The sequence below is a fragment of the Macaca mulatta genome, chromosome 5 (genome assembly GCF_049350105.2).
Source record: "Macaca mulatta isolate MMU2019108-1 chromosome 5, T2T-MMU8v2.0, whole genome shotgun sequence".
Taxonomy (NCBI): Eukaryota; Metazoa; Chordata; class Mammalia; order Primates; family Cercopithecidae; genus Macaca; species Macaca mulatta.
The window spans coordinates 34,413,585-34,422,202 of record NC_133410.1 but is presented as its reverse complement, the minus strand read 5'-3'; the positions used below and the strand labels follow the sequence as shown (position 1 = coordinate 34,422,202).

At 40.4% G+C, this 8,618-nt stretch overlaps 1 pseudogene; it reads right to left on the bottom strand.

The window, feature by feature from the left end:
- Positions 1-3,272: 3,272 nt before the first annotated feature.
- LOC144340940 (uncharacterized) lies at positions 3,273-7,906 on the bottom strand (annotated as a pseudogene).
- Positions 7,907-8,618: the final 712 nt, after the last annotated feature.

Genomic DNA, 8,618 nt, shown 5'->3' with positions numbered 1-8,618 from the left:
TGAGTTATGTATCCTGATTATCAAGCTTCTAGGATAACAATGGAAGCCTCTAAACAGAATTGTCATAATTTAAACACTTCTTTTTGTTAAACTAGAAACTCCCAGATAGCATACTCAAATTTCATTTAACTTTCTAAATTTAAGTATTCCAAATATTAAAAGAAATATAATGTTTTTTGAAAGAAGGAATAATATTTTATTTATTTTCATATAGTAGATGATATCCACATAAACTTTTTTTTTAACAATGAAGGCATTATGACATACTAAAAGACATACATCAGTACTATAGCATTTCCACTGAAAGATGGACTGGTATAGCCTTAAGTTCTCATTTTCTTAAACCTAAAATGGAATTAAAGCAGATTGGCAACCACCTTATAGTTTCTTTCACTGAGTTCTTACATGGCTAGTGCCATTTTAAAGCAGATGGCTATTGCTCTCACTGTGAGCCCCAAAGCGTCAATTGTAATTAAGAACTTTATTTGGAATACATTTGTCAGTTTATTCATGGCAAATAATGTTGTTCACTGTGAAAATGTTAAAATAAAAGTGCAATTATAATTCTCAATTTTATTTTAAGCAAATATTTATATCAAGACAATTCTAGTGAAATATAGTTATCAAATTAAATTATTTTCATACATACTGCAACATTTATTGAATGTTTACTATATGCCAGACCCTATTCATAGAATATTTCACAAATTATCTCACTTAATTTTCACAATTCTGGGAAGTGTAGTATTTTAATGCCCATTTGGCCAATAAGACAGTTGAGTGACAGAGAAGTTGTTACTTACCTGATATGATGATCTGAATGTTTTTCTTCCCTCCAAATTCATCTGTTGGAAACTTAGTCACCAATGTGATGTATTGTGTAGAACTTTTGTGAGGTGACTAAATCATGAGGTTGGAGGCTTCATGAATAGGAATAGTGACTTCATAAAAGAGGCCCCAAAGATCTGCCTTTCCCCTTTTACCATTTGAAGACACAAAGAGATCCTTCTGTATACCTGGAAACTAGCCATCACCAGACACCAAATCTATCTTTTGGACATAGTAACGTGAATGAACAAAGACAAAACTGGTACCAAGAAGAGGGGGTACTGGTGTAGCAAATACCTAAAAATGTGGAAAGAATTTTGAAACTGGGAAATGGACAAGTTACCATGACAAATGACATAACCTGGGTGGCTTATAACAGAAGAAATTTATTTCACAAAGTCTTGGCTACTTCCTCTTGTTATACTGGATGTTATGTTGTACTTTTAACATTCTTAAAATTGGAGCAAATCAATGTCAGCTTCACAGTTCTGGAGGCTGAGAAGTCCAAAATGAATTTTGAAATGAGTGCTAGAAAGTCTTATGTTGTTTTGAAGAGACTGTTAAGGGCTATTCTGGTGAGGGATCAGAAAGACGAGAGTTGTAGAGAAAGCTGCAATGCTTTTAAAGAATAGTCAAGGGGCCATGAACAGAATGTGGATATAAATGTGGCCAATAAAGACTATTCAAATGAAGATGGAGATGGAGAACGTATTATTGAAAAATGGAGGAAGGGTGATCTTTCTTATAAAGATCTTAAATTGAACTTAAATTGACTTGGTATCCTTACCAAGTTTAAATTGAACTTAAATTGACTTGGTATCCTTTATGTTTTGTGAAAGGCAGAACATGTGAGCAATGAAATAGGATATTTGGCAGAAGAAATTTCTACTCAAAGTGTTAAAGTGGTGTGCTTTGACTTCTTTTAAATGTTTATACTAAAGTGAGAGAGAGAATAGGGAATTAATTTAAAAGTGAAATTTTTAATCAAAAGGGAAACAGGGCCAGGCATGATGGCTCATGCCTGTAATCCCAACACTTTGGGAGGCCAAGGCAGGTGGGTCACTTGAGGCCAGGAGTTTGAGATCAGCCTGGGCAACATGGTGAAACCCTGTCTCTTATTAAATTACAAAAATTAGCCAGAGGTGGTGGTGCTTGCCTGTAATCCCGGCTACTTGGGAGGCTGAAGCACAAGAATAACTTAAACCTGAGAGGTAAAGGTTGCAGTGAACCAAGAGTGTACCAATGCTTTCCAGCCTGGAAGACAGGGTGAGATTCTTTCTCAAAAAGAGAGAAAGAAATAGGAAACAGAACTTTAAAATTAAAAAAAAAAATCTGCCTGTTCATATTGTGAAAAAATGAGAAAGAGTGCTTTATAATGAACACCAAGAGTATGGCCATGCAACCATTTAAGTACAGATCTGCGAGGTGTTATTCATCAAAATGATGCAAAAATGACCCCAAAGGCACTTCAGAGACTTTCTTTGCTTCCTCTTCCATTAGAGTCCCAGTGTATCAGCCAGGGTCTGTAGAAGGACAGAAGTAATGGAATATATGTGGACCATTTTACTGAGAATGAAATTCCCTGAATTTTAGTCGGATTTACTTCCCATCCTCTGGCACACAAATGTCTCACCAATAAGCCCAGTGTGTTTCCTACTTATAGTATACTTTATATATATTATATATACTATAAATATAGTATTATATATACTATAAATATACTATATATTTATATAATATATTACATATTTTACATATATGGGAGTTTACCAAGAGTAAACTCACGTGATCACAAGGTCCCACAATAGGTTGTCTGTGGGCTGAGAAGAAAGGCGAGCCAGTCCAAATTCCAAAACTGAAGGACTTGGAGTCTGATATTTGAGGGAAGAAAGGATCCAGCATGGGAGAAATATATAAGCTGGGAGTCTAGGCCAGTCTCTCTTTTCACAGTTTTCTGCCTTCTTATATTTTAGCCTCACTGGCAGCTGATTAGACTGTGTCCACCTAACTTAAGGGTGGGTTCCCTTTCTCAGCCCACTGACTCAAATGTTAATCTCCTTTGGCAACACCCTCACTGACACACCCAGGATCAATGCTTTGCATCCTTCAATCCAATTAAGTTAACACTCAGTATTAATCATCAGAAGTCCATGCCTTGTCAACTTGAACCCATACACATCTCCTGAGATCATATATAATCATGGAATAAAGACAATAACAAGGTCATAATTACACCTAACATAATAAAACTATCCTTCATACAGCCGGAAAACCACCAATCCTCAACCCAGATACTACTACATAACGTTAACAATACTTATATGTTGATGTGAAGTCAATAAGTCTTATGTCACATGATAAAAGAAAAAAAGAAAATGAAGTTTCTTTCTAGTACAAGTGTATACATCCACATACATGTTTTTAATAAAAGAAGGAGGAAATACTCATGACAATTGCATTCCTTGTTTCTGCAGCTGGTCATGTGGTCGTAGCTGGTATTGATGACTACCTTCTACTACCCATATCTTCCACTTACATACATACCTTCTACTGTATTCCATTTGGCTTCAGCAAGCACCTCAGCAGGTCATGCTTCCCCCGCCCCCCCCCCCCACCACTTGTGGAGTGATCCAAACCTTCATTCCTGAAGGGTCTGAGTCATTTTTAGTCCTTCCTGGATTGGGCTGTTGTAGTTTCCCATTGAACTTAATCACAGAGCTTGGTAATACTAAGAAGACCCCTATTGGATCTCCTGTATTCCATTCATACTCTTCCTTACCTCCATTGTGGAGTAGTATACTGATTTCATCTTGATAATTCAGGTCAATTACCCCAGCCAACACTGTAACTCCCTTCTTAGCCTATCGATTTAAAGGTAGGAGGAGCCCAAAGTGTCCAGGTGGCAATCTTAACTTCCAGTTAAATGGAATTGTTGTTGTGTCTCCTGGTGGCAGTGTTCTTCCCTCTGGAACTAAGATCTCTAGGAGAGCAGAACTTAATGATTCAGGAACAAGAAGCAAAAATTTTGAATCACTAGAAGTGTAGTGAGCGGTGCCGCTTCCACTTCCACCTTTTGATTCCTAGACCTGTGAATCCTGTCTATGGGAGAAACAGTACCTTATACTGGATGCTGATTTATAGCATACACAGCTTTCTGGATAACTTTGCCCCAGCCCTGAGAAGAATTGTCACCAGTTGGCATTGTAATTGTGACTTCAAAAGGCCATTCCACCATTCTATCAATCCAGCTGCTTCCGTATAATAGGGAACATGGTAAGACCAGTGAATTTCATGAGCATGAACCTACTGTCACACTTCTTTAGCAGTAAAGTGAGTGTCTTGGTCAGAGGCAATGCTGTGTGAAATACTATGACAGTGGATAACGCATTCCGTGACTCCATGGATGGAGTCTTGACAGAAGCACTGTGAGCAGGATAGGCAAAACCATATCAGGAGTGTCTCCTCCAGTGAGGACAAACTTCTGCCCTTTCCATGATGGAAGAGGTCCAATATAATTAACCTGCCACCAGGTAGCTGACTGAACACCCTGAGGAATGGTGCCATATTGAAGGCTCAGTGTTGGTCTCTGCTGCTGGCAAATTGGACACTCAGCAGTGGATACAGCCAGGTCAGCCTTGGTGAGTGAAAGTTCATGCTGCTGAGCCCATGTGTAACCTCCATCCCTGCCACCATGGCCACTTTGTTTATGGGTCCCTTGGGGTGGCTGCAGAAAGTGACTGAGTGGTGTCCATAGATGGATCTTCATACCCACTTGATTATTAAAATCCTCCTCTGCTGACATCACCCATTGGTGAGCACTCACATGGGATACAAATATATTCACAGTTTTGTACTACTCAGAAAGGTCCATCCACATACTTCTTCCCTAAATGTCTTTGTCACCAATTTTCCAATCATGCTTCTTCCAAGTCCCAGACCATCCAGATGAACCATTGGCAATAGCCCATGAATCAGTATATAATCGTACATCTGGCCGTTCCTCCCTCCATCCAAAGTGTACACCAGGTGCACTCCTCGAAGGTCTGCCAACTGGGAAGATTTCCCTTCGTGGCTGTACTTCAGCCCTAGAAAAGGGCTGTAGTGCTGCAGCTGTCCATTTTCAGGTAGTGCCTGTATATTCTGCAGAAGCCTCTGTAAACCAGGCCCTAGCCTTCTCTTCCTCTGTCAACTGACGGAACTCCCTATGATACCATCCATCCAGGCTGGGGGAGAGAAGGCAGGGTGATAGGAGCGGAGACCATGGGTATTTGAACCATTTTGTCATGCAATTTACTTGTGCCTTCTGGACCTGCTTGAGCCCGGTCACGTATATATCACTTACATTTGACAATGGAATGCTGCTGTGCACTACCCGCCTTATGACTTGATGTGTCAGAAAGCACCCTGTTCATGATAGGCATTTCGGGTTGCATGGTGACTTAATGACCCATAGTCAAACGTTCAGTTTCTACCAATGCCCAAGAGCTGTCTTTCAAAGGAGAGTAGTTATCTGCAGAAGATGTCAGGGACTTGCTCCAAAATTTTAGAGCCTTCCACTGTGATTCACCTGTGGGGGTCTGACAAAGGCTCCAAACAGTATCTCTATCTGTGACTGACATCTCAAGCACCATTGGATCTTCTAGGTTATATGGCCCAAGTGGCAGAGCAGCTTGCACGGAAACCTGGACCTTTTGCAGAGCCTTCTCCTGTTCTGGATCCCTCAAAACTGGAAGCCTTTCAGGTCACTCAATAAATGGGCTGGAGTAACACACCCAAGTGAGGAATGTGTTCCCTCCAAAATCCAAATAGCCCCCCTTGGTGTTGTGCCTCTTTCTTGGTTGTAGGATGGGCCAAGTGCAACAACTTATCCTTCATCTTGGAAGGATTATCTTGACAGGACCCACACCACTGAACCCTTAGAAATTTTACTGAGGTCAAAGTTACCTGAATTTTAGTCAGATTTATTTTCCATCCTCTGGCACACAAATGTCTCATCAATAAGCCCAGTGTATTTGCTACTTCTTGCTCACTGGATCCAATCAGCATAATGTCGTCAATATAACAGAACAGTGTGATATTCTTACAGAAATGAAAAGCAATCAAGGTCTCTCTGAATAAGATTATGACACAAAGCTGGAGAGTTGATATACCCCTGAGATAGGACAGTAAAGGTATACTATTGGCATTGCCAGCAGAAGGCATATTGCTTCTGGTGGGTCTTATGGACAGGAATGGAGAAACAGGCATTTGCCAAGTCAATGGCTGCATACTAGGTACCAGGAAATGTGTTAATTTTCTCAAGCAATTAAACCACATCTGATATAGCAGGTGCAATTGGAGTCACCACTTGGTTAAGCTTACAACAGTCCACTATCATTCTCCAAAATCCCTCTTTCTTCTGCACAGGCCAAATGGGAGAGTTAAACAGAGATGTGATACGAATCACCACCTCTGCGTCTTTCAAGTCCTTGATGGTTGCACTAATCTTTGCAGTCTCTCCAGGGATGTAATACTGTTTTTGATTTACTAGTCTTTTAGGTAGAGGCAGCTCTAATGGCTTCCAGTTGGCCTTTCCCACCATAACAACCCTCATCCTACTAGTCAGGAGCCAATGTGGGGGATCTGCCAGCTGCTAAGTATGTCTATGACACTAATGCATTCTAGCACTGGGGAAATGACCACAGGATGAGTCCAGGTACCCACTGTAAATCAACAGAGCTAAAATTCCATTAATTAACTGGCCCCCATAAGCCCCTACTTCAACTGGAAGACCACGTCTTCCAGAAACGTCAACCAGAATGATGTTTTGGGTTCCCTGGAATCAATGTCAGCTCAGAGCCAGTGTCCAGTAGTCCATGAAATGTCTGATAATTTCTCTTTCCCCAATGCACAGTTATCCTGGTAAAAAGCCAGACGTCCCCTTGGGGAAAGATGGGAGAAAGCCTCATTGCATAAATTGTCACTAATGTAATGGAGTCATAAAAGGGGTTCTGGATCTGTAAACTCGCTCAAGTCTGGAAATTTATTGAGGGGCCATGATTCTCAGTTTTTATAATTAGAAAAACTCAGTCTTTAGTTACATATAATTCATTTATAAATATAATATATAATTAGTTTTATATATAGTTATATATAATTTGTTTATAATACTCAGATTTTATTATTGGCTTTTAGTCCATTCGATCTAGAAATCTTCTGCTTATCTTATATAAATTAAGTAGAAATGCAGTAGGCTTCCTATCAATTTCACTTCTAGGAAACCAAGATTAATTAGCCAGTGCAAGAGCTCTATATGAGTCAAACTATTCTGATTCCCACTTTGCCTCTGCTGTCCATTATAGTAGCTACGCCCACCTTGCCTTTGATAGTTGAGTGCCACCACTTGGCCCCCACCACCACGGGATCCAATTATTCCCATTGTATTTAAATTTTGTAGTTGAGTGACTGCAGTTCCCACTGTTAGATCTGACATATAGAGAAGAACAATTACAGGCCACTTCAAAGATGCAGGTGCTGCCCTAACAAATCTATTTCTCAAAGCATTGGTCAAGGGTGTATCTTCTGAACCCTCCCAACTGGGATTAGTAGGTCTAAAGTCACTAATCCACTCCACCATCCAAATCTCCCTAAGCCTTTGAGTCCCTTCCTCTACATTAAACCAAGGGAGATCAGGCGTTTCCAGCTCACTCACCATCTTTTAATCCATATTTCAGCAAACCAAGCAAATAAACTATTAGAACCTTTTTAAATTCCATGAGCTGCAACATTAAATGCAGAGTCACTACTTAATGGGCTCAAATCAACAAATTCAGCCTGATCCAACTCTATGTTCCTTCCAACATTATCCCACACCCATAACATGCATTCCTATCCCTGTTCCCCAGTATAAATTGGAAAACTCAAGCAGTCCTATTCAGGTGTAGCACACATTCTCAAGGGTCACACTCTCAACCTTACCTCTAGGGGCCTGCCAGGACTTTAGTCTAGTTATAGGTCTTGAAGCAAACAGGGGTGTTGAGGATGGCTCCTGAGTCGAATCGACATTGCCTAGCCTGACAATTACTTTAGGAGAGGCCATCACTGTTGCCTCAGGCAGTGCAGGGTTTATCTCCTCAGACAAATGTGGAAAAGTTGATGGCAGCATGGGTTGGGAAGCAGATGTTGCCACTACTGGGGATGGGGAGGTTGTTTCTTCTGTCAACAAAATGTTCATCAGAGTTTACAAACTCAGTTTCCCCAGCTTCACTAGGGTCTTCTACACACCCCCATTCCAATCTGCAGGGTCCCATTCTTTTCCAATCAATGTCCTCACTTTAACAGGAGACACCTGGTGAGGCTGTACATGCATCTTTCATTGCTGATCAGCCACTCGCATGATAAGAGCTTGTGTCTGTTTTTCCACAATTTCAGCTCTTTCCCTACAGGAGATAAGACTGTCACTCAGGGCAATCTTAGCAGATTTCAGGCTCAGTATCTGCTTCTGAAACTGGGAGATAGAATCCCTCAGTTCATCATTTTCTTTCACCAAGGACTATCAGTGTTTGCCATACTATTAGAAGTAGAGTCCTTAGCAATTTGGTGTCTAATTATATTATGCAGCCAACCCCAGAAACCCCAATACCAACAAAATAACTCCAACTTTAACATTTTTTCCTCTAGAACCACTCCTTTGTTCAAAATCTGTATTACTCAGGATTCTCTAGAATGAAAGAACTAATGGTTTGTATATATATGAGTCAATACTTAAACTCCCCTTTATACATACACACACCACACACACACACACACAC